Source organism: Anser cygnoides, chromosome 6, assembly GCF_040182565.1.
Source record: "Anser cygnoides isolate HZ-2024a breed goose chromosome 6, Taihu_goose_T2T_genome, whole genome shotgun sequence".
NCBI classification, from domain to species: domain Eukaryota; kingdom Metazoa; phylum Chordata; class Aves; order Anseriformes; family Anatidae; genus Anser; species Anser cygnoides.
Window position 1 is genome coordinate 8,350,504 of NC_089878.1, and position 23,688 is coordinate 8,374,191.

Sequence of the window (23,688 nt, forward strand, 5' to 3'; positions counted from 1 at the left end):
GTGTGCGCCAGCGCTGCTTTCATAAGAGCAAATACTTTTCCGAGAAAATCTGCTTTCCCTCGCTTCCTGTCTTGCTGTGGCTGCAACGCTGCAGCTCCTGCGTTGTGGTAGTGTGGAGCTGTGCCACGTATCCCCAGGTGGGTTATGGAATTAAAGGCAAAAATATGAAAAAGAACAAACTCACCTCTTTCACCTACGTGTTTATAACAGCAGCGACTCTGTTGAAGATGTTATCTACCTACAGCAGCTCAGGACTGTGTGATCGAGCTTGGTGTTGGCTCCTGTTGTGTTTGAAGCTCCTAATGCAGCGCGTACAGAGCAGTTCCCTACTGCTGCCCGCCAGAGAGGCTGTGCACGTGTGCATGCACAGTTCGGGGACCTGGTTTTGTTCAAAGCTGAGACATGCTTCAGTGGCATTGGTTTGTGTAGCAGTGCTGGTGCAGCGGACTATTTCTGATAGTGCAGGTGCCAGGAATTGACTGGAAATTGAAATCATCTTCCAGGGGTAGTGGGGAAATTTCTGGGCCCAGTGTGTTTGGGACCTTCGGGGCTGTGCTACGAGGGTGCATCAGATGAGCTTACAAAGAGCAGCGGGCTGACTGAGCAGAGAGGCTGAGCGCTGAGCACTTTGTCTCCCCATGCTGTACCAGGCAGAGCTGCTGCTTTGTTAGGGGGTGGCCATACACAAGTTGGCAGCAACTATACCACATCTTTGTACAAGGTTTGGGGGCTAGCAAGCAGCTGTCACGAATTGTGGTTTCTTACTCCTTTGCTGTCGTCAATCTCTTAGCTGGAAACCAAGGAATTTCTAAGAAAATCCAGGGACATGTTTATCTGGCAGCTTCAAAGGGTTCTGAGCAGCACTGGACCTTCTGAAAAGCAGGCCTGCAAGGACTTGACAGCCCCCATCTTTCAGCGTGATCTCAGTGACACGCTAGCACGGAGCGACATGGAAATGAGGTCCCTTTCTAGGTATTCCTCCAATCTATTATTTACTTGAGGAGTCAGCTTGGCTTCACAAAGGAGCTCGTGCCTGAAAATACTGCCTGGCAGTTTTAAAACAGCGCTGCACAGGTGGGGAGCTTGGCTGTTTGAGGGGGGAAAAAACCTAATGAGGAGACTAAAACCAAAGCCAGCCCCCCCTGCGTCCTGAAACTTCCTACCCTGCTGGAAATCCTCTGCACCTTGCTAACCAGAGGAGCTGCAAGCTCAGCCTGCAGCTTTAGCTAACTCCTCCCCAGCCTGCAGCGCTCCTAGCAGTAACCATAGCGATGCAGGCACTGGCTCCAGCCCCAGCATCCCCACCGTGGAGACCCGGTGAAGGAGCCGGTGTGCCATGCTGCGTGTGCCTTGCCACCATGAATGGGTGTCCTCCCTTCTGCTTATTTCCTCCTCGAGGGAGGAAAGGGAAGAAAAGCAAGGTTCTCCCTCAAACTGCTGATGAAACGGGGTGCTCTGGCGTTCCTCACTGCCGCAGAAGAAGAGGCAATAAGTGTGGAAAAGCACCTGCCTCCTCTCCAGCAGGAAGCCGTCCCCAAGACTGTCGTAAGTGCTAAGACAATGAAGGATAAAAAGAAAATGCCTTGTTCCAGGGCTATTTTTACCCGAGTGGTGCAATTTCTGTTCAGCAGGCTTATTCCTCTTCATCTACATCACCGATCATATTAGCTGCTATTTCGGGCGTTGCATAAAATGTTCACCCAACCTCTGGTGGAAAAAAGCAGGAGCCACTCCCCGAGTCCTTTGTTCAAGGCTGGCTGCACCATTTCGGCAGGGCCTTGGGTGGAAAGGGCTGAGGTGGATGTCTGGAGAGGGTCTGCCAGCTGAGCTTGGCCACAGAGGCGGTGTGACCTTGGGCAAGCTGTAGCCCCGTAATTGCTCTTTTTCCATCATCCTTAAAATGAGAATGTTGCCACTACACACACACACCCTGTGTTTTGGCTTTTTTAAGTAAAAAGTGGTAACAGAAATGGTCTCCTCTTTTCCCAGCACCTTGCACAGTGTGACCCAGGATGCCAGTGGGTTTTCTGAGCACTCCCACAGCATGGTAACGAAGCTGAGTGCCCTGTCCTACATCAATCCCACACGAATGTCAGCATTGAAGAGAAAAACCCGCCTGAACGTGCAGGATCTTTCAGAGTTTAGACCAGGCTTCAGTTGGTCTCACCAGCACCTCTGCTGGGAGTGGCAATGTCTGTGTTACTCTTTGAGAGGTGGCAGGGTGAAGAAAATGCATGCCGAGTGGCCCCGGGTTCATAATTGAAGCACTTGCAATCCCTTGGTGTGTCAACATACTAATGTTCGTGGTTTTTTTGCTCACAGGTTTCCTGGTTCAGCATGATGGGTACAAGAGTTTTGTGGGCTGAGTTTGCTTTGTGGCTGCCTCTGCCTTCCTGGCTGGGCCAGGAGGTCCTGGGGCCAAGTCCCAGGCAGGGCTGTGTCCCCTGAGCCCCAGCACGGGCAGAGCGGTGCCGGTCTGGGGGGCTGGTGGGAGAGCCGTGGGCTCTGGGGTGCAGGGCCCAGCCTGCCAATATGCGTCAGCCCCTTGTGAGCCATGCCAGGAACATCTGAGAGCCATTTCAGGATGGTTTTGGGGATCTGTTGTAAGCCCTGCACCCTCCCAGCCCCGTGGTGGTGTTTCGGGACTTCCTGGACATGCTGGAGGAAGAGCGGCCGGAGGAGAGGAGCCGTGGAGGTGCGGGGGGCTGGCGGCACAGCTGCGAGCAAGCACCCGCTGTTACCAACTGCTGGTGGAGCTGAGGGGGGCGAGGGCAGGAGGAGAGTTTCCTTGGTTTCTGCAGAGGATGAGCTCTGCAGTGGGAGGCTTGGCAGCAGCAGGCACCCCTTCCGATGAGTCACAGGAGGCTTTCTCAGAGGGAAGGTCCAAGAACTGCGCTAGTGCTGCTCTCACTCTCTCCTTCCTTTCCTTCTGGAGGCCTTTTTGCTGCCACGCGGTACCCGCTCCACCATCATCCTTGGCCCGTACAGGCTGGCTTTGGGGGCTTCCTTCCTCCTTTCCTCCTGCTCGGGTGATTTAGGGAGTGGGAGGCAGCGGGCAGGGCGGGTGCTGCTAAGGCACTGGGACCTGTTTGCAGGGATGAAGGTGGAACTTCTTGCTGATGTGGAGCTTGATGGGTGTGTGAAATGTCGTCTTCTCGTGGCTGTGAGGGAAGGCAGGAGGAACTGATTCCCTCACGAGGTTCTCGTGGCTGCTCTGTTGCTCCAAGCCTCTGTGTGCCTACCCTGATATTTCATTCCAGAATCACAAAACTCAAAACCGCCAAAAAGCATTCATCTTTCACCTCATGCCTTCATCCTCCTCTGCCCCTCCCCAGCCGTGCCGTGCCCCCTCCCAGAGCACGGGGCCGCTTCTCAGCTCCCGGCTTCCTCGTCCTGCCAGGGCTGGGGCTCTTTTGGGACAGCCGTGAGGCATGTAGGCAAGGCTGGGCAGCATCAGTCCTGAGGGGTCCCCGCTCCTCCCGGCAGCACTTCTCGGTTTTCCTCATTTTTATTTCCCATCGGTGTGAATAAGCAGATGCAAGGCTCCGACAGCAGCGTAAAGGAGCTGCCCGCGACACGTGAACACGAGTGCTGGGTAGCAAACTAAAGGGGGAGAGCGCGCCGCCCTCCTAATCCGTAATGCAGAAAGCGCTAAATCCCTCCAGACCTCCTTTTGGGCGCGTACCGTCCGTAAAACCTGTGTAGGATTTGGATCGGCAGCGCAATGGAAACCGCGCGCGCCGCTGCCTGCGCGCCGGGCGTGCTCGCGTGTGCTTGGCAGCAGCACAAAAGGAGCCGGTTGATGAGATTCACGGGCTCAGAGGGCCGCTTCCTGGGGACACGCTTGGTCGGGGGCAATTAAAATGCCCGTCAGGCGCTGGAGACCGGCAAGCCCTTGACAAACCGCTTAGGCAGCCGCGAGGTGCGGCATCCTATTGTAAGTGGCTGATGGCGGAGCCGGCTGGTTTGTCATCGTTCTGGAAATTTCTGTGGCCAGTGAACTCCCTCTTCCTCTCCCACTCACCCTCTTTTCCTTTTCACCACTGCGGGGACTTCTTCTAATTTGCAGTTTTCCTTTTCCTGACGTACACATGGTAGATACAAGCTGGTGGCTTGCAGACTGCGTCTGTCTGGAGATAGGCAGCGAGCCGATGGATAACAGCACGCCAGGAGAGTGATTATGCAGCAGTTATTTAAGGATAGGCTTTGGGGGTATGGCAGCCTATGAGCCGGTAATGATTTTCTTTTAAAAATGTCAGCTTTGTTTGCTTTTTTGAGGATTTGCAAGAGTTGTTATACCTTTGTGCTGTAGCTTTTTGAATTTAGCCTGCTGTAGATTAAATTTTGTAATGGTGCCCACCGAATGAATTAAACTGCATAGGTAATAAACCTCTGTGGTTTTGCTTATTCATTTATTTGATGCATACGTAATATATTATAAGCACACACCTTCATGCACGTATACTGGGTATTATATGTATGCATCTTTGTATCGTGAAAAAAACTCTTTTCTTATAGCTGGAAACTGTTTTTCATCAAAAATTAAGCATTTTCACTTTTTTTTTCCCCCCACCTTTGGTGTATTTTAACAGATTCTCCAGCATATAGCCTTGGACCTGACGCACTGATTGGAATCGGCTCGTTCACAGATCGCAAAGGTAGGGCACCTCTGGAGCTGAACGGGGGATTGAGTCTGATGCAGGGCGTGGGTTTCCTTTGTGGTTTGTTTTTTTGTGTGTGTGGGTTTTTTTTAACAACAGTTATTCTTCGTTTGGTCAAACTGTGCTGTGTTGCAGCTTCGCGTAGATTTTCAGATTGCTTTGGCAGGCAGTCTGAAGTTATTTTCGATGTGCATGCATACGCTGCAGCTATGTAATTAGTCCTCCCAGCTGCAGCTAGCGGAGGGTGAACAGAAGTCCGCATGCTCGCCGGTTGCCTTGGGTCGGAACGGGCAGGGTACAGAGCCCTCGCCTTTCCTACCCAACCTGGGGGCTTGCTAACATTGGTTTCAGCTTCCCCGGGGTCCTTGCAGGCTAGCATGAACAGGGTTAAACCCCCTGCCCTGTTCCAAGCAGGTACAATCCATCAGAGCAGCCGAAAGCAGAGGGCTGGCTTCATGCTGTCTGGCTCCCAGGGAGGAGGGAAACTTCTTTTAACCCGTTCACTGCTGCCTGCAAGTGCGGTGCTCAGCTCAGGGACTGATACACAGCGCCCCAGAAGCCTGGCAGGGCGGGGCGGGGCTGGGAGAGCTTCCATCTGACGGCGTCCGGAGGCATCACCAGCACTTCAGAAATCATTTCTATCTACCAGAATAAAGCAAGCAGACTTTTTTTTTTTGACATTGTCATTGGTAGTTCCCAGGAGAAATTTATTATTCTCCTTCCCCCAATGCCCTTTGGCTTTGGTTGCTCTAACCCTTTAAGGCTGGAAGGGAAATGGGGGGATAAAGCCCTGCAGAATAGAACGCGTGAAGCAATTTTCTTTGGGTTGAACTGTCAGATGTGTCAAGTGATTAAGGAATATTGATCTCATTGAGTTGCAGCAGGGACTGTGCCTTTATAGAAGAAAGGATTTAAAAAAAAACAACCAAGCAAGGCAGGACTGCAAACCTTCTTCGTTCACCTTGATGGAGAGAAGGAAAAGCAATGTTCATCTTGTATTAACTTTTCAGGTGCTAGTTCTCACCCAGTACCTTCCAAACCAGGCGTTACCGTGCGTTGTTCTGCTCAGGTGTCATACAGCTCATCGTACTTCTTAGCTCTGCATTTAGACCTGAAGGCAGTAAGTGTGTTTGTAGGGCAGGAAACAAAATTTGTACGTGTCTTTAGTTTGCAGGAAAGGCGGTTACATTTCTAGTGTGGGTATCCCAGGAATAATGGTAACTCTGGGAGGAAGCCTGCTCTCATGACGTACCCCCTCTGGGTCCCAGAATGGGCAGCAACTGCCAGCCAGAACTTCAGCACAGGCAAAGCTGAGGGCCACTGCTAGCAGCAACAGATCCCCAAAATTTTATCAATCATCAATTTCATTGCAGTAAGAGCTTAGTGATATGGTTTAGTGGAGAACTTGATAATGTTAGGTCAGAGGTTGGACTGGGTGATCTTGGAGGTCTCTTCCAACCTAGACGATTCTGTGATTCTGTGAAGTTGCTGAGGCTGTGTTCTTTCTGGGGGGAAAGCATTACTGCATTTTTCAGGACATTTTCCTTCGTGGTCATCTTACGTGCCATTCTATTCCTTGTTTTTCTCTTCTACATGTCTTTCTGTTTTCTTGGCCTTTGCATTCTTTCTGTCTTTGGCAGAAGCCTTCTTGCCTAATAGGCTTTCCTGGCTAAATAAAATTCTTCAAAAGAGTGCTTTACTAGTTAGTTTTCCTTAGTTGCTTTTCGTACTGGTATTCCTCCTGGTATCAATTATCACTGGACTCATTGAAATAGAAAAACCTGAAGTAAATAGTGGATAAAATGCTTTAATTCTTGAAAAATGTATTCAGTGATGTCTTTTTAGCGAAGAGCAGGTCCCTTCTCTTCCCCGTACTTTTAATTTCACTTCCATTATAGAAGGGCAGCCAGCCAAACTGCAGTCTCATTCTGATTTCATTAATGTTTTGCAAACTCTGTCTCAAGGACTAATGCTGCTTGCTGGGCTTGATGTCAAAATCCAAGGTTTTGCTGCAGCACTGGAGAAGGGAAGAGGAAGGATCTCTGACAAACAGAAGTGATGGCTTTGTTAGCAGACAAGCAGAACCGCCTAGTTTTTACAGTATCAGTGGAAAACGAGTCAAAATTGTTGACAATGCGATCCCTTTGGGTGAATGGTTTTCGTCTCCTCTGGAAATGTTTCTTATCTCTTGTACGCAGCGTCTTATCAGACCTCTGCGGTCTCCAAAAAACAACAAAAAACAAAGGGTGTCAGCTATATGGTAATGAATCAGAGTTGGTGTGGAGATGGCTTTTTATTTTATTTTAAATAAGCAAAAGAAATACGTTTCTTGCACCTCTGTTTTATCAGTCATTTTAACCTCCTCCCTTGATCTGAGCTTTTGAGATGCACATTACAAATCATTCCCTCTGGCTGCAGAGAGGAAAATGAGATGCTGTGCTGGCAAAATTTGAAATAATTTAAAATATCACTGTTTTCTTGAAGTAGAGGTAAGGGGCGCTTATTTTGCAAGAACAGAATTAATTGTAGATTGACAGGGTTTAAAAACTCAATGGCCATAGGGGTAGAAAAAGATGTCTTGGACTGTCACAAGGAAAACCTTTTATTAGCTGATACAGAAAGGCAGCAGAAGCCAGAGCTTGCGGTAGCGCTGAGGTGTGTTGGGTTACACTCTGTGGCTCAGGGCAGGCACCCAGAATGACGTGATGCTTGGCGCTCTCCTTCGCTGAAACAAACGACACGGTGACCAAATGCGCCAGAGGCGCTCAGAAGCGACACGCTGTTACTTCGTCCCCGCGGCTCTCGGGCAGGCAGCGGCACCAGGAGCGAGCCTGGGCCCCATGTTTGCCCGCGTCCCGGGATCGGCATCCAGTTTTAACCCCGCTCTCTAGGCAACCCTTCCTCAGCACGTGCGATGGAGGTAAGGAGGAGTTTGGCTGTACGGTGTTCCACGCAGGGGCTTCATGTCCCCAGTTTTCTCACTGGGGTTGGGGTTAGACCACCAGTGTTAATGCAGTCTTTTCTCATGAATACATGAACCAAGCAGTTTTTGGTTGGTTTTGTTTTTTGGTGCTGACCTTCCTGTTGATTTATGTCTTGTGCTTGATGATGAGTTCTCGGTGAAGATTTCCTTGCTATTTTACTGATTAGAAAGGCTGTCTCCTAGGTATTTTTTCGCTGGCAGATAAGGGTCCTATGTCATGGCTTTCCTTTCATTTGGGGCACCGAAGTGGGGTCCCTTGTAGCGTATGTGTCATCCACTTGGATGTCTGCTTTCATGTGACTTGAAGGAACGTAGTTGTTTGTGATTCTGCACCAAAACAGGCTGAAGTTAGCCAATGGGCTCAATTTATTAGCTGGGAAGAAGGAAATCCCCAGAAAACTTGTTTCTGTGGGTTAGCTGGAGCTAATAGTTCATGGCCCTAATGGAATTTGCTTTCATATGGGTTTTATCTTTCGTACCTCTCCTCCCACTGTATCTTCCATTACGTTTGCACCAGAGTATCCCAGTATTTCTGTGGCCCCTTGCTGCCCTCTGGGCAGGGCACAGTGTATGCTAAAGCTGCTTTGGGCTGCTGGCTGGCATGTGCATGTACTGCCTGGATGGAAGAGGAGAGGCAGCAGGTAAGTGGTGAGCTTGTGTTGGTGTTTTCTCCATGTGAGGGAGGGGAGGACTTGTTTCAGCTTTGTTTTTCACTTCTAGGACATTTCATGTCCTTTGCTCTCTGTCTGTGGTTAAATCTTAAGAATTAAGGACACTCAGACATTCACAATGGCAGAAGTTTGGGTTAGTAACTGTAGGAAGGATACCCTGTGTAACCTGTCAAGAAAATTGTCAAAGCACAGAAATCCAGCAGAGGAGGAACTGTCCAGGAGCTCAGCTCACGTGGCCCTGGTTGGAGGAAGAACTGATTAGGTGCAGGCCTGCAAGTTTGTGTGAAGGGCTACAGGCTGCCAGGCTCGTTTCGGAAGCTTGTGTCCTCAGCTCTTGGTTATTTTATTTGTATATATAAAGCAAAATACCAGTGCATTCCTCAATAGGGGTATATTCATCAACTTTTCAAAATAATTAAGATCTTTAGCTAGGGGAAGCTATGTATGTGCAAATTGTGGGTGTGGGACTTAGAATGGTGGCTTCTGTCTTGTTTGCAGTAGTGAAGGTGGTTTTGGTATTGATGTCATAGCAGGAACAGTAAAAAGGTTAGAATCATTTAGTAAAATACTTGATTCCCCCCACCTTCACCCATCAGCTTAACTCTTCCTTCCTGTAGAGCTCTTTGCTGTATAAAATTGTTGTGGTCGTACAGATCTGTGGTGGCTTTTAGCGTGATGATGGTGGAGATGATCAATCAATTCACCTGTCCCACTTGATACAAAAGGTGTCTATTCTGTGATGGAGAATAAGCCAGCAGGCTGGAGCTGGAGAAGCCAGGAGGGGCTGTGTTGCTGGCAGCATGGTAGAAAAAAAAAAAAAAAACAAACCCTACATAACAGCAATGCTGCTGACTCACACTTTGCAAGCCTGGAACATTCCCCCAAAGGCCAGAGATTGACTTCCTTTCCCTGGTCTGGTCAGAGGACAGTTCACTATATTATTTGCCACCGACTGAAGCCTCTAGATAGTTAGGCACTGCTGCATTTTCACTGACATTTTTTGGAGTGCATTAGCATGGAGCTTGCGAGAAATCATGGGCAATTTATTTTAATACATTGGGTGTCAGTCAGTGCTAAATCACAGAAGCTATTTACATTTGTTTTCTGAGTCATCCTGGTTCTTGCGATAAGGTGATTTTTCAGTGTGTGTGGTTAGTAAACTGGATTCACTTTTTCCTTTTCTTACTTTGCGTGTGTAAATGTTCTTAAAAATGCAAATGCATTCCTTAATTGGCTAAAAGAAGATGAGTCACACTGAAGAAAGTGTCTTTCTTTAGCCTTTTCATCATCAAGGGGGAGAGGTTCGGGAGTGCTAGAGATAGGGATGGCGAGCAGTGGGGGAGAGGTGGCAGGGCTGTGTACGTAAATGTCAGGGCAAAACTCCTGCTGTCGTCCAGTCCCCTCGGGAGCCGGTGTCTGCTGTTCCCCAGTCACATCCAGCCATGGGCCTGAGGGCACCCGAGCACTGTGCTGCTCCGCATCATAGAGTGTAGGACTGACAAACGTCATCATGTGGTGGAAACCTCAGACCTGAGACTGGCTGGGGAGAGCAAGGTATGTGTGGCAGCCCTGGGGACGTGTGTGTGGCACGTCTTCCCCTTCCCCATTCCATTGTTTGGGTTGTGGTTGGAGCCCACAGGCGGTTGCGGAAGAAACCCGCAGCACGTCCCGGTGAAATGTTCCTCAACAAATCACCGACACCTTCGTGGACAGGACAGCACGGTCCGTCGCATATGCAGCACAGCAGAGAGGACATGGTGCGAAACCAGCGTCTGCTTTTGGTGCTCGGGAGGGCCCCTGGCTCTGTCCTGCAGCAGGGAGCTCTGCCACCTGCCCCGTGTGGCCTCGCAGCAGCGTTGGGCAGAGTGCCTCCGGTCCCGGCACACTGCTGGCAGCAACGCTCAGGCAATGCCTGCTGCTCTCCTGCAACTGTACTTTGCATCCTCAGTGAGCATCAGGAAGAATGCTAGTGTCTGATCGTTTCTGTGTTGGTCATTTCCAAGAGAAGATGGCATTGGAGTTAATTTGGAGTTCCGCGTGGCTAGAATCCTCTCTTGCCAGCGTGTTTTTTCCCTGCTATTTATTTCTTTTTTAGATATTTGAGGCAGACATCAAGGAGAAATTGGATAGCACAGGGCTGCAAGGATTTGGAGGTGGATCATATTCTGCCTTAGGATGTTGTAGGCCTGGAGACCCTGCTGTCACGTCCAGGAACCGGCACTGCAGCACCTCGCTGTCAGCCCTGAGCACCCAGCGAGCAGCCCCGCTGCTAGCACCAGCTTGCTTTCGTTTCGTCTGAAAGCCAGGATATAAAACCCAGTGCGCAGTCACAGTCCACCTCAAGTGATCTCTCTGGGGTCAGAGCAGGGACAAAGCCAGTGGCATTTAATAATTCAGGACAGACCTACCTGCTTTGGGATGTCTGTCGTCACAGCAGCTGACCTGAAATCTGTTTAAGGGGGGATTTACTCGCATCAATCCCAAACCCTTCGCAGCGTTTCTTAGCGTCACTGCAGTGGCTCTGCTGTTTGCTTGCCTTTAGGGTCTTCCATATTGCCTTAATGCAGCGCAAACCAAGTTCATAAAGACTCGAGATGGCTGATAGCTGTGCTGATAACTGGATGTTACATCAGGGCACGGCTGCAGCTGGAGGTGTGCCAACAAGCCCATGTGTCCGGGCCCCATCGCAGTGCTGCAGCGGGCTGTAACCCTGGGCAGCTGTGGTGGTGCTTGCCCAGGATTGGGATCTGCTGCCCAGCAAGAACACATGCCCAGCCCCATACGTTTCTTGTGGGGTCTGACTGTTGCTCTTGTGTGTTTCTAAAGAAATTTTAAAATTCTTTAAGAAATCAGAAGCGCAGTTCTTTATTTTGGAGGTAAGCACAATGTAGGTGAAAGTGCTGTATGGTGGGCTCCTTGCTCAGGACACTCTGTAGTGGGGTCAGCGCGCTACTCCTGCACCCTGTGCTCTGCATCTCCACAAGGACAAGGCCGTGGTTGAGTGATCTTGAGCTTAGCAACACGGTAAGACTAAAGGAACATTAGATGCCAAAGAATGACTCAAGACTGCACTGATGGATTTTTTTTTTTCTTTCCTATAGTCATGTTAAAATAGAAGTTAGAGCAACAAATTGGGATGCTCAGAAATCTGATGTGTACAACTTTGTGATCTTTACTTGCTCCATAGCCCTCCACATAGAGCAAAGAGGCCTCAGTTTTTGGCAAACCCACCGGGATCCCCAGAGGTTCCGGCTCTCAGCCCTGGTGCCATGGGCGCGCTGTCCCCAGCGGTGCCGTTGATGTCCCGCTGGGCAGGAGCTCGGCTCCTCCTTGGGTGTGTGCGCGATGCCTAGGAGGACTGAGTCCTTGGGAAGTTGCCACGAAGTACTCCTGCAATGCAACTAAGCACATGAATAATCATTAAACTAAGAACTGTCGCTATTATTTTTAGAGGTGGCGTTACATAATTAACAAGGAGAAGAGCAGTGTTTGTAACAGCAGCCGTGAGAAATGGACAGAGCTGCTTGCTGCAGCAACGTTTCCTGCAAAATACAGGGAATGCCCTCGAGTATTTTAACGAATGTGCTTATTTCTTAGGTTTGTTGTTTGGTGTCCGTTAGTGAAAACGTCTTTCAGCGAATACTCATGAAAGCAATTATGAAAGGTAAATTCTAGACTCACGTATAAAACTACTAAATGTAGTTTTACAATTGTATCATCTGCAAAAACCTTATACAGTTGTGTGCCTTACACACAAGGAGGAAGCTTGAGCACTTCAGTGATAAATTATGGAACATGAGGGATGGAGACTGTGCTCCATGATACGAGTTAACACGTCCATGTGTCTTGCAAACCAAGAATAACTCACTGAAAGAGTTTTGTGTTCTTGCCCTGTAACTCTGTCTCACCTTGGCTGTATTTTACAGATCTGCCAGTGCTTAAACCCAGCTTGGTGGGGCTTTTGGATTGTTTTCTTTTCCTCTATCATTCCACAGTCATCAGAGTCTCTCCCCAGCCAGCCCTGCTTTAAAGCAGTGCTCGGGTTCCCCGTACCAGCTGCTGTCCGAGGGCCTTGGAGGAGGCAGCAGCATCATCCCAAGCCAGCTCTGTTGTGCCATGCCTTGGCAGGCAGCGATGAAAGACAAGCAGGGAAAAGGGACTGTGCCAAAAAGATGCATTTTGAGACCTTGGGCACATAATAGGGACAACCCAGATCTGGTGTGGATGTGACTGTTCGTTGCAACCTGGCATGCCTGCCGGCACCAGCCCACGGTGATGCTGAAACTATTTCTGGGAAGGAAGTCAGGGGGAGGTGTCTGCAGCCAGCTGGGATGCTGTGGGTAGGCGCAGGGCAGGGTTTTGCCAAGCACAGCACCAGCACAGTGCTGTCCCTGTTCCTCAAGGGCAGCGTTTGCCCGTGGGTTAGAGGAGTCAGGGCCGACATGAAGTGGTCCTTGCTCCCGTGAGCAGGAGCACCAGCGGTTCAGTCAGGTTTCATCTTTTAAGCAAGGTTTAATCTGCGCAAACATAAGTATTTGGCAATGGATTCAGCTTTGCAAAATATTTGTAATTTTTCCTTGCAATATACCAGCCTCTAATTGAAAATGAAAAAAAAATAATAAAACAAACAGTGAGACCTAGGGCAAAGGGGTACAGTCAAATCATTGCATTTGTGTCCATGTGTTCACTTGCATCTCTCGGGTGTTTGCATACGTTTACTGAAGCTCTCTCTTACATTATATTAGCCCTTGTAAGAACAGTTTACCCCATGAAATGCCTTCAGGCAGTATCCAGGTGGGCAGGGGAGATGTCAAATCAAACTCTTCTCCATGCTGTCAGCGGAGGAGCAATGGAGTTAGCAGCAGTTTTATGAGGGGCTGTTGGGATAAAGTACTGTGGATAAACTGATTCCTGGAGCAAATCAGCTTCCTTCAGAAACCAAATACGAATTTAGCCTGTACATACGGATATGTAATCATATAGAATAAAGAGAAGCAGGTATTAAATCTGTGATGTTAAGGGAAAAAAGGAATGTACCTTTCTTCACTTGCCTGAAATTTCACTGTTTTACAAACTCAGTCTTTGGGCTGTATTTTTTGGGGCAATCCCAAACCCAAATACAGGCTGGGCAGAGAATGGATTGAGAGCAGCCCTGAGGCTAAGGACCTGGGGGTGTTGGTTGACGAGAAGCAAAACACAAGGCAGCAGTGTGTGCTTGCAGCCCAGAAAGCCAGCCGTGTCCTGGGCTGCACCGACACGGTGTGGGCAGCAGGGGAGGGAGGGCACTGTGCCCCTCTGCTCCGCTCTGATCAGACCCCACCCAGAGCCCTGCACCCAGCTCCGGCTTACAGCTTAACTTGAGGACTTACAACTGAGTGTTTACAAGAACTGAACCCTGAGCATTTCTGTTTCCCACCAAAGCTCCTTGCAGCGCTCACCGGAGGTGAGGAAGCAAAGCAGCACGCTGCTCAGGTGGAGGCCGCAGCGGTCAGCCCCTGCGAGGCACCCTGGCAGCCCTCTGCCTAAGCCCATGGGCTTGAGGAATCCCTACAATAGCAAAAGCCCCTGCCTCGCCCTCTGTGTGAGGGAAGTGCTGTCAGACTCCGAGAGGCTCGCTGGGATGCTCTGTCCCACCGCCCCGCTGCCTCCCCTCTGGCTTTTCCGCTCATCTCTGGCTGCTGACTTGGCTCGGCAGCGCTTTGGTTTCGGGGCGCTGCTGCCTGCAGCAGGAACTGGCGTTGGATCTGAAGCCCTGGGCTGCTTAGCGGAGTTGTCTTTCGCTGATCCATATTCAAAACTCACTGCAGCCTGCCCCCTGCAAGCACCCAGCTGCCAGCAGTTCTTTCTTGGTCCCCTTTCCCCATGCCTGCTGCCGGTTCTCTCCTGGCACAGAGGCTGTGCACTGCCTTTCTTCTGCAGCACTCCCATGCCTTCCCCGGAGCTGTGCTGCTTTGTCCCAGGCTCCTGCACTTGTGCTTGCGAGTCAGAGGCACAGCTTATCACTGCCGGGCAGGAGCATCTGTCCCAGCTTTGCTTCTTTCGTACTTGTCGGGGAGAATGGGTGAATTTGTAAATGATGGTGTGGGAGGAAAAACCGTGCCCCCTGCACCTGCTCCAGGTTAGAGGGCTCCACGCACCGAGAGCTGCGCTTTGAATGGCACGGCTAGAGCTGGGCTGGGCGTGGGGAGAGAGAGCTCTTGGCTGTTTAAATGGACTCGATGGCTATTGTGTGGCTGCCATCTGTCCTCTTCATGCAGCGTGACTTGGTTTTGTTGTTATCTTTACCCGAGTCTTACGAGCTCTCTAAACCACTGGCCAGTCTGCATTCATTGCTGGATAAAGGAGCCGCTGCTTTTCTTCACAGAAAATCATGTCCCTCTGTAATGCTGGTAAATCTGCCTTTCGCCCCCATGTTTTTGGCATGAGTGACTTACTGCGCAAGAAATGGGGTTGATAGCAGGGACCTTACTGCAGCATTTGCCCTCCTGGTTAATCAGTGCTCTTTAATGGGGTGCTGTGCTCTGAACAGGAAGCAGGAGCTATATAAGCAATAGCCGTAGCATTAGGTAAAAAAGCTGAAATACATGTTATGATTTAATACAATAGCAGGGAAATCAAGGTTTTGAGAAGGCAAGGGCTGGACGTGGAAGATGCTCCAGGGAACATGTTGCAAATTTTGCAAGCAGGAGTTGAGAGGGTTGAAGGAGCTCGAAGGGGGCTAACAGCACTAAAAGCGCAAGGGTAAGTGTGCAGCATAGTGCCGAGACTGGTCTTTGTGCCTGTTGGCATCAAAGTCAGTCTGCTCACCTGCTGTCGAGAGATGGTAGTGATTCATAAGCCTGGCAGCAGTGAGCATGCTGAGGTTCTTCGTGCGTCTGGGCCGGGTCCAGCGCTGGTTACGTGCAGCAGCTGCCCAAGGTCTGCAGCAGCACACGCGTGCGGGAGCAGGCGGGCTGCAGCCGATGTTTCTGTGATGTGTTTTAGCCAGATGTTCTTAGCAGCGGTAACGGAGGCTCCTTTACAGGGCTGCGGACACTGAAGCACCCAAGTGAAGTTCTTCCCGTTGACAAGCTGCCCAAGCCATGACCACTTCAGGGGGTGCAGGGAAGCAGGGGTGTTCTGGGAGGCTTCTGCGGGTGGTTGTGGTCCCCAGAGAGGTCAGCCAGCACGAGTTCGGAGCCCCCCCAGAAGGAAAAGATTATCTTCTGTTTTGGATTCTTGTTAAGCCCAGCTTTTAGTGTGGCTTTGGTGTTGTCAGACACAAGAACAAGCACCTTTATTCCCCCTGCACCAAGCACCCCCCTGCATCGTCGGCGTTCAGGACGGGAGGCGAAAGGACTGCGTGACAGCTGCAGGCTCACTTAAGCAAAAGTACGAAGCAACTAGGAAGCAGATAGGCTGTTGTGAAAGCAAATGTGAGGAATTGTAGCTGGCTAGGCACACTGAATAAAACAGTTTGAGAGTTGTGAAGCTGGTGTGGGGACACTCAGACACAACACGACTGCACGTATGAAAATGTATTCTTAGTTACGAAGCACTCTTCCCTGGTTGTGATTTTTAAGTTCAAAGCAACAAAATGTATCAGTACGTTTAGATGGCAAAAAATGGATTAAAGAAAACATATTCGGGTATAAAAGATTCTGGATGCCTGTGGAAATGGGCACTTGGGGTTTTGCTGTGCCTGCGCTGCGTTGCCCTGGCTGCGGTTTGTCCAGCAGCAGTTGTGTGTTTGCTGACTCGTCTGGGTTGTCCTGCCTTTCTGGTTGTTCCCTCTTCTGGGGTTTCAGGTCTGGTTTTGTCTTTTTAGGCTTCAATCAGGTGTCTGGTGATTCTTCGCAAGCCCTGGTTTTCATCCTGCTTCCTTGGTATCAGCTGCAGTGTCTGTGAGGGGAGAAAGAGGAGGATGGGGATGAAGGAGCAATTCATGAAGTTTAAGCAGCTCACGTGATGGGGCAGCTCTGCAGTGCTTCATGGAAAGAGTGTTCTGGGATGCTCTTGCAGAAAATTGCTTGCATGAAGGCAGTTCTCTCCCAGATCTATTATTGATTGCTCTGCAACTTCGGACAAGTCATTTAATTCCCGGCCTCGCAGCTGACTGCATTACTTGGTTTCTTGCCTAAAAAATGTGAAAAAATGAAAAACCTTCCCATATCTGGATGCTGTGAGGTAGATACTGAAGACACATGTATTTATATAGTTATCTAAAGCCCGTGCGTGCCCTATATCGGCTTGAAGCTAGGGTGACCAGGTCAGTCCCTTGCTGAGATGGGACCTGGATCTCACAGAAGGGTCGCAGCCCTCCTGGGGGACAGGCAGGTTGCAGGCAGGGCTGTGCGAATGTGCTGTCGGTGGGCAAACACAAAGAGCTGGGAGATGGTGCTTTGTGGAGCAAGCAAAGCACTGCGGCCTGTAGTGTGGCACCTGCTGCTTGTGGCAATTCAGGGGCAAAGCTAAAGGAGAGGGTTTGGGGGATTTTAGGCGTGTGTGTGCACGTACCTAAAAATCCCGAAGCCTCGACATTCCTGTCCAGAAGCATGACCCCAGTGTGACTATGCTGGGATGTTTGCTGTAATGCTGTGAGTGGCTTTCCCTAAGTGGTTATGGACAAATGTGCGTTTTCTTTTCTTTATTATGGTCTTAAACTCTGAAGTTAGCTTCATTCAGGACCATGTCCCTCCTCTTCTTTTCAGTCTGTCTCTTAGGTGCTTAAAGGTCCTGATGTCGCGTGGTGCCTCGTTTGGTAAAAGCACTCTGCAAAGAGTGCTCTCAGAGAGATGTGCAGGGAGAGCTCTCACTGCTGAGGAGAGGGGCAGGGGCTGGGGCTGACGTACTCAGGGACAAATGCTCGGCCCCTACAATAGCCTCTGTGCACGAGTCTCTTCCAGTGGCAGCCATCCTTGTGCCTGGCATCGCCTTGTGAGGGATTTCTCACCTCCTCGAGCCCCCTTTCACTGCTAAGGGAAGGTAAGGCACCCCACCTGCACGCCAGGGAGCAAGGTGCAGGGCACGGCAGCTTGCACACCGTGCAGAGCCACTTACGCCAGGTGGAGCTACAACGGTGTGACCTGCCTGGCTCAGGTTAGCGCTTCACCTCCGCTGCAGTCAGTCTGGTTCTGAAAAAAGTTGTAAACATGCGGTTTTTAGCAGGTGACCTGTGAGATAAAGATGGGGAAACTTAATTGAAATTGTCACTGCGGAGCCTCTTGCCAGAGGCTATCGTTATGCTGAAAAGTGACATTAATGAATTTGGCAGAATGGGACAAATTATTGTTAAATATTAACTACTGACATTCACCTTGTAGTTATTCACTCATGTTGAGCTGCTAGAGCTTTGGCTTGCTTTGGTTCCCACATTGCCCTTTCTTCTACGATGCTTATGGCTGCTAGCAATACACTTCTAATGCAGCCCTTAAACCTGAAAAGCCCTAAGCCATGTCCCGGTTTTGCTGATGGTGTCTGTTTCTTGGTTGATCTTTAGTAAGTTGGTGTAATGACATCCCATACGTTGTCGGTCAAGGTGTAGTTGTGGTATGAATGTGGAGGCGTTCAGATATATGCTGTGTTTATACCAGTGGAGATGTTTTAATTCCCATCTACATGGCTTTAATTTATATGTAACGTTCAGTATTTGTGGTGACTGTAACAGGCAGTCATTGTGATGGACTTAGCTGAACATTTAAAGGTGAGGACGGTGTGGGACAAATATCGAAAAGGCTGTCAGAGTTCGATTTCTTCAGGGTGGTTTAATAACAGCACGCGCGGCTGTGTGGGCACAACCTTAAAAATTAAACTCACGTTGAAATGCTTTCATTTCCATATTCAAACAGATTTGTGTGGTTTTATTGACTGGTTGCAAACAGCACATTAAAGCATATGCCATCAAAATTAGGGCAGTGTTTCCTACAGCGTAGTTCTTTACTGCATGTTATTTACTCTTTCTGTCTACGGAAATCCCAGTGGCAGAAGTCCCTACATATGTTCTCCATAAACCCACCGAGGATGTGTGTTTCATACAGAATGGGGCTCATTAACAATGTGAACACGGAGCAGACTTGGGAGATGGCTTTTAGCTTCCTTGTACACATTTCAGGATTTCAGATCACGTAAGAAACGATTGGTCCCCATCTAGGCACCTTTGCAGCTGGTGGAGCGTGGTGGAAGTTGGATGCAAGAAAAATTATTTTCTGTTGGTTGTTTCTGTTAATAATCAGCAGTAAAACAACTTTCAGTGGGTGAGGTTTTTTGGCACAGTTATAATCAATAAACTCTTTCCTTTGGGATGGGCTTGGATGGGTAAAAAGGTAATGAACACGTGGTGCTCAGCAGGGCTGTCCTGGGGCTGGGACTGGATTCCCTTCTCAGTCCAGATGATAAAAGAGCTTCTGCAAGACCTTTTCTGTGGGCAGCAAGATTAGGGTGGATAATTTTAAACATTACCTAATTTAACCGCTACCTAATTTTTCTTAGGAATAAGATAGAAGTAAGTAATTCACAACACAGTTTATCGAGAAGACCATGTCCTCTCTTACAGCCTCTTGAGCACCCATTGGTCTCTTGGCATGGGAAGAGCCACATGCAGTAGTATTCGTTCATCGACTGTTAATCAACAGCTGAAGATGGCTGGAGCAAATCTATCACAAGTACACACACATACAAAGAATCACTTTGAATTTAGTAGTAATATTTTCTTGCTTTAAGCAGTTACCTTTACACCAGGTGTGTGCTCAGTCTTTACGTCAGCATCTCTTTGGTTCGGTTTCCCTGGAGTGCTGTTTGCGCCGATGGACGAAATCCTCTCCCCCCGTTGTCACTCGTGGCACTGTGGATGAAGTATGCCCCCGCTTACCTACATACAAATTAAAAATACCCTGGCTCATTCACAGAGCGAGCCCCTGCGATGCAGGGATACAGCAAAATTAAGGTTGTATCCAGTAATTCCTGCTGCGTAAGGGCTGGTCTCACCTTGCCATGTAGTTGTCAAGCAGAGCTGTGCGGCAGGAGGATGCCACCCAGTTACGGCATCGATTATTTATCTTCAGCCTTGTGGCACCGAGCCCATGTACGGAGTTACAGGAGATTCGTTTTCTGTTTCCCAGACAAGTGGGCTCCGTATTTACTTCTGGGTGAAGCCTGGTGTTGGCTTACTTTCTCTTGGGCCATGGGACGGAAGGCTGTAGTTTCCCTCAGGTAATTTAGGGCTGATGCCTTTGCCTCTGCCCTGACAGAGGCAGAGCAGGGGCACAAAGCCCACAGCTGTCAGTAAGGAGAGCAAAACACGGCTTGCGCAAAGCGTGCTCGGCCAAGAGGCAATTCATTCTGAAAACTGTTTTAATTGTTTTGGAGTAATTTGGGGTGAGCTACTTCACATGGCATATGTTTTCTGGGAACCTGGCCAGCTCAGCAACAAGAGGCCACCAGAACATTGGCACCAACCATGTGGACGCGGGGGCCTTGAAGGAACGGGGAGCTTCATAAAGGCAGATCCCATCCGAATAACCTCTCGGGGGCTCAGGACGGATGCCCCCTGGCTCCCAGGAGCGCTGGGGGTTCAGCTGCCATGACCGGAGGTTGTACTAGCATCAGGCTTTGAGGTCTGCCTGAACTAGCTGCTCGGCCATACGGTCTGGAGCTGTTCCACTTAGGTCAGTGGCACAACTTATTGGGTCAGGCCAGCTGGGAATACCCCTCTTTCGGCTGCCCAGCAGCAATAGGTGAACTTGAACTCCTTCCTTGCCTCCGTTTTGGCTGGGGGCACCTTTTTCTGACCGCTCTGCAGCCAGAGGGTGCCCTCATGCACCTGAGAGGAGAAGAGCGGGGCTTCCCCACAAGAGGAAGGAGGGGCCAGACAGCTCCCTGCCGCTCCATTGCTCAGGTCCTGCTTTGGTGCATTTCCCCAACTCACACAAAACCCAGAGAAATCTGCTTCTTAATGCCAGAGAATAAGCAGCAGTGGGATTTCTTCATTTGCATGCAAAACACCGTGTCTCCTAATCATCTCCAACAGCCGTGAAAGCTCCTTCCAGAGAGATGCCACAAAAGGTCACACGTTTTCCTTTGAATGATGAGCAGTGCTTTTAAAGGAGCTTAAGATAAACTTCAGCCTATGCCCATATGATGTGTTTACTGCAGGCAGAGGCTGCAGCCCTTGGCTGAGCAGGGGTGGGGATGCTGTCCTCAGAGCTCAGACGGGAAGTCAGAAGCTGCCCGCACTGCCCTGCTGGGCTGTAGAGCCCGGCTGTGATTTCAGGGAAGGCATTTCATCTTCCTTGGCATCAATTCACAGTCTTTTAAAAATAAAAAAGGGCACAATGCAGTGCATTTTTATTTTTTTTTAGAACTATTTTCCTTGAAATTGAATCCACAGATAGCCTTAAGAAATGAGAGGCAGGGAAGAGGAGATAGCACGACAGCTGGGGAATAGGAGGCAGGTTATGGAAGACCAGAGGCAGATAACGTTGCTGTGGTATTACTTCCTAGGAACATAGCCCATGCTGATGCTGAATTACATTTTTTTTATTACAGAGAGCCTCTGCGTCATAAATACAAGTACATGGCAATAACCACGTTTTCTTTTTCTGTGTTCTGTCTGTGTATTGGGTTATAAACTCTTCAAGGACCAGCGCCTCTTCTCAGTGCCTACAGTGACAGGTCCCACTCAGCCAAAACCCTCGTGTGTTATGGATGCGCTCAGCACCTACGCCTATTGCACAGCACCACGGCCACTGGCAGCTCCTCCCAGCCGAGGAGGATTTTGATGCATCGCTCACTTGGCTTGTGCTCTGCTAGCTCAGAGGTTTGTTCCCAGCAGAGCTCGCTGCCTGATGGATGCTCAGCCAGGAGCAGCCCCCAAACTTTGGGCCAAGGACTGCAAGTGTTGCCCCGTCCTCTTGTATGTGATGGGATGAGCAGAAAATGAGGACAAAATCAGGCTTTTACCCATGGCATCATGCTGTATCCCTAAGCAGAGTGGTTCGTCCCCTTCTTTTAAGGAGATCCAGTATCTCTCTACCTTTATGGAAATAGGTTTTGAGCTATAAGGGTTGGTTTTTTTAAATTATATCCTCAAAATAGAAAGTATAAATTTTGTTAGCAAAACATCTGTGTCAGCGCAGAAATGGAGGTTCTCCTTGCTCTGTTGTGTTTTTTTTTTTTGCTGCTATACGCAAATGTTTTTAAACCAAAAACGTGCTTTCTATTGCTTCATAACATCGTCTGTGAATCCATTTCCAAATGTGTGAATTGAAAGTGGATCAGGAATTAAAAAAAAAAAAAAAAAAGTATCTGGTGAGTGGGCAGAACTGCTGCTCTCTGGATAACCGCCTTTCCTTTAGGACTTTCCATACTACACATGACTCACTTGGCATCAGGTTTAAATCGTGCTGAAGTACCTGAAATACCCTGCTACAGGAGGCTGCAGCCCTTGGGGTCAAATGGATCGGTAATACTTGGGTATTCAGTTATTTTCTTTAGTCTCATTGCAGGTATTTATAGAACAGAACGGTGTTTTAAGGAAGCTATTATGCACTTCTGAGCAATGAGTTTCTATTTTGAATTTTCCCCAAGACTTATGTGGGGGTTCAAAAAAAAAAAAAAAAAGAGGCTTGCTAGATAAAGTACGAAAAAACTTGGTTTTGAAGTTGCTCAAACAAGTATTTGGTGGTAATGGCTTTGCTGTGACCCACGAAGTCCATCATCTTAAGGTCGAAGCACTATTTTTGGCTCGTTCTGTCTTGATAAGAGTGTTGAAATCAGCGTTGCCTTTTGTTGGAAAAAGCGTGGCGCTGCGAGCCACCGGTGCAGCCCAGTACTTACGTAGTCCCGGGCAAGTGAAGTGCAGCTTTCAGCCCCAGATCATTTCCTGAGATTTGGTCAGCTTAGGAAAAAGCACTGTTATTTGAATGCATTTCAATACAATCAGAAGCATGTGGCGCTGAGAGAATAATAACTTTCTTTACAGGGATTTGGTTTCGAGAGGTTCGAAATCTGTATTTACCCTGTTTTTCTTGTTGGCTCGCCACTCACTAAGTGTTTTCAGAAGCACCACACAGGTCTTTTTGAGGGAGGAAATGGGGCAACTAATGCTTTCTGCTGTGTCGTGCCATGGTTTCTCATCTCAGCACTGCCTCATAATTCCCTGAATAAAGGGAATTATCAGATGGGGTGATAGAAAATAGAGCGGAGGAACAGGGGTCTCATCCCAGCTGAGCAGACGGCTGTCAAAGAGGAGGTGGTGCTGCTTGCTGGTGGAAAGGAAGCCACAGGAAGTTTTCCCAAGACTGCAGAACCTCAACACGGCTTCTGGCTTGTAACAGAGGTAGTTACTCGTTAGCTTCATATTTTAATGAAGTGAGAAAGCTGTGCACCAATTCCTTGTGAAACCACAAGATAGTGGTCTCCTGCTTCTGGCAGCTTCTGGTCATTTTAAACACTGCGAAAGATGTAGTTTTCTCAGTAAAGTCAACAAAATTGTCTGAAATGAGTGCTCAGAAGAAAAACATTCACGTTTTTACTAAATCCCTTAACTTTAATAAGGACACACAAGTGTGTATCCTTTATGGGAAGGCTGGCCTCAGCTTGACCTCAGCTAGCCATCTGGATCCCTATTTCCTACTAACATATAGCCTGCTGAATTTGGCTTTTATGACTTATAGCTTAAACTGTTAAATACAGAACATTTGGTTTCACAGGAACCAGAGAATTTTCAAATAAACAACTGGCTGGGATATATACATGACATGAGAGAGTCCTCAGCTAAAAGCCTTGTGTTCCTGCAAGGCTCACGGGCTCGGGGTGCGGGGTGTGCACCCAAGCTGGGCTCCAGCTGCTGCAGGAGCCGAGAGGTCCCCGCAGCGTGCACTGAAGATGCTGCAAGGTCAGCCTGCTTACCAGCACGTGGTAAGTGTTTCTTTAGAATTGAGAGAATCGTCAAATTTTAAAAAACCAACATGTTTTGGTCATGGTCAAGTGGGTAGCAGCAAGCTTGTCGTTAGCTTTATTTATGGGCACGTTGTTTCGTTCTGCCCCTGCTGCCCACGTCCTGAACAGAAAGCCCTGGAAACGAAGAAACGAAGCAGGATCTCTGACGAGCCCCGGCAGACAGGCGGAGTGGATTAATGACAGGATGCACTCCCGAGTGCCCACGAACCTTAAACACAGCTGGGAAGCGCAATCGCTGCTCCCAGCTGCGAGGCTGGCCCTTTGTGCCGCGTGTCGCGGAGATGGCAGCGTCGCTGCCGGGGCCTTGGGTCCTTGGCAGGAGGCTTGGGGGGGTGGGTGAGCAGGGCAGGGGGTGTTGGTGGGCACCGAGATTTCCTACTGTCTTAACTCTCTGGGGACAATGTGATTGTGGCACTTAAAACCTCCTTTAAGCGTC

At 49.2% G+C, this 23,688-nt stretch overlaps 1 protein-coding gene across 32 annotated transcripts in view; it reads left to right on the forward strand.

Moving 5' to 3' along the window:
* The window catches only part of MAP2 (microtubule associated protein 2), a 197,945-nt gene that overhangs the window by 77,142 nt on the left and 97,115 nt on the right, over nt 1-23,688 (forward strand). For 25 of the 32 annotated variants that reach the window (XM_048058262.2, XM_048058268.2, XM_048058263.2 and 22 more), the window contains exon 3: nt 4,593-4,658. The exons of 1 other annotated variant lie outside the window; for it this stretch is intronic. The gene's annotated coding sequence lies outside the window, so the exon portion shown is untranslated. Of the gene's footprint in view, nt 1-3,790; nt 3,938-3,997; nt 4,233-4,592; nt 4,659-7,425; nt 7,582-23,688 lie in introns of those variants that run through there. 6 more of the 32 variants (XM_066999277.1, XM_066999290.1, XM_066999282.1 and 3 more) reach the window with 3 other exon arrangements.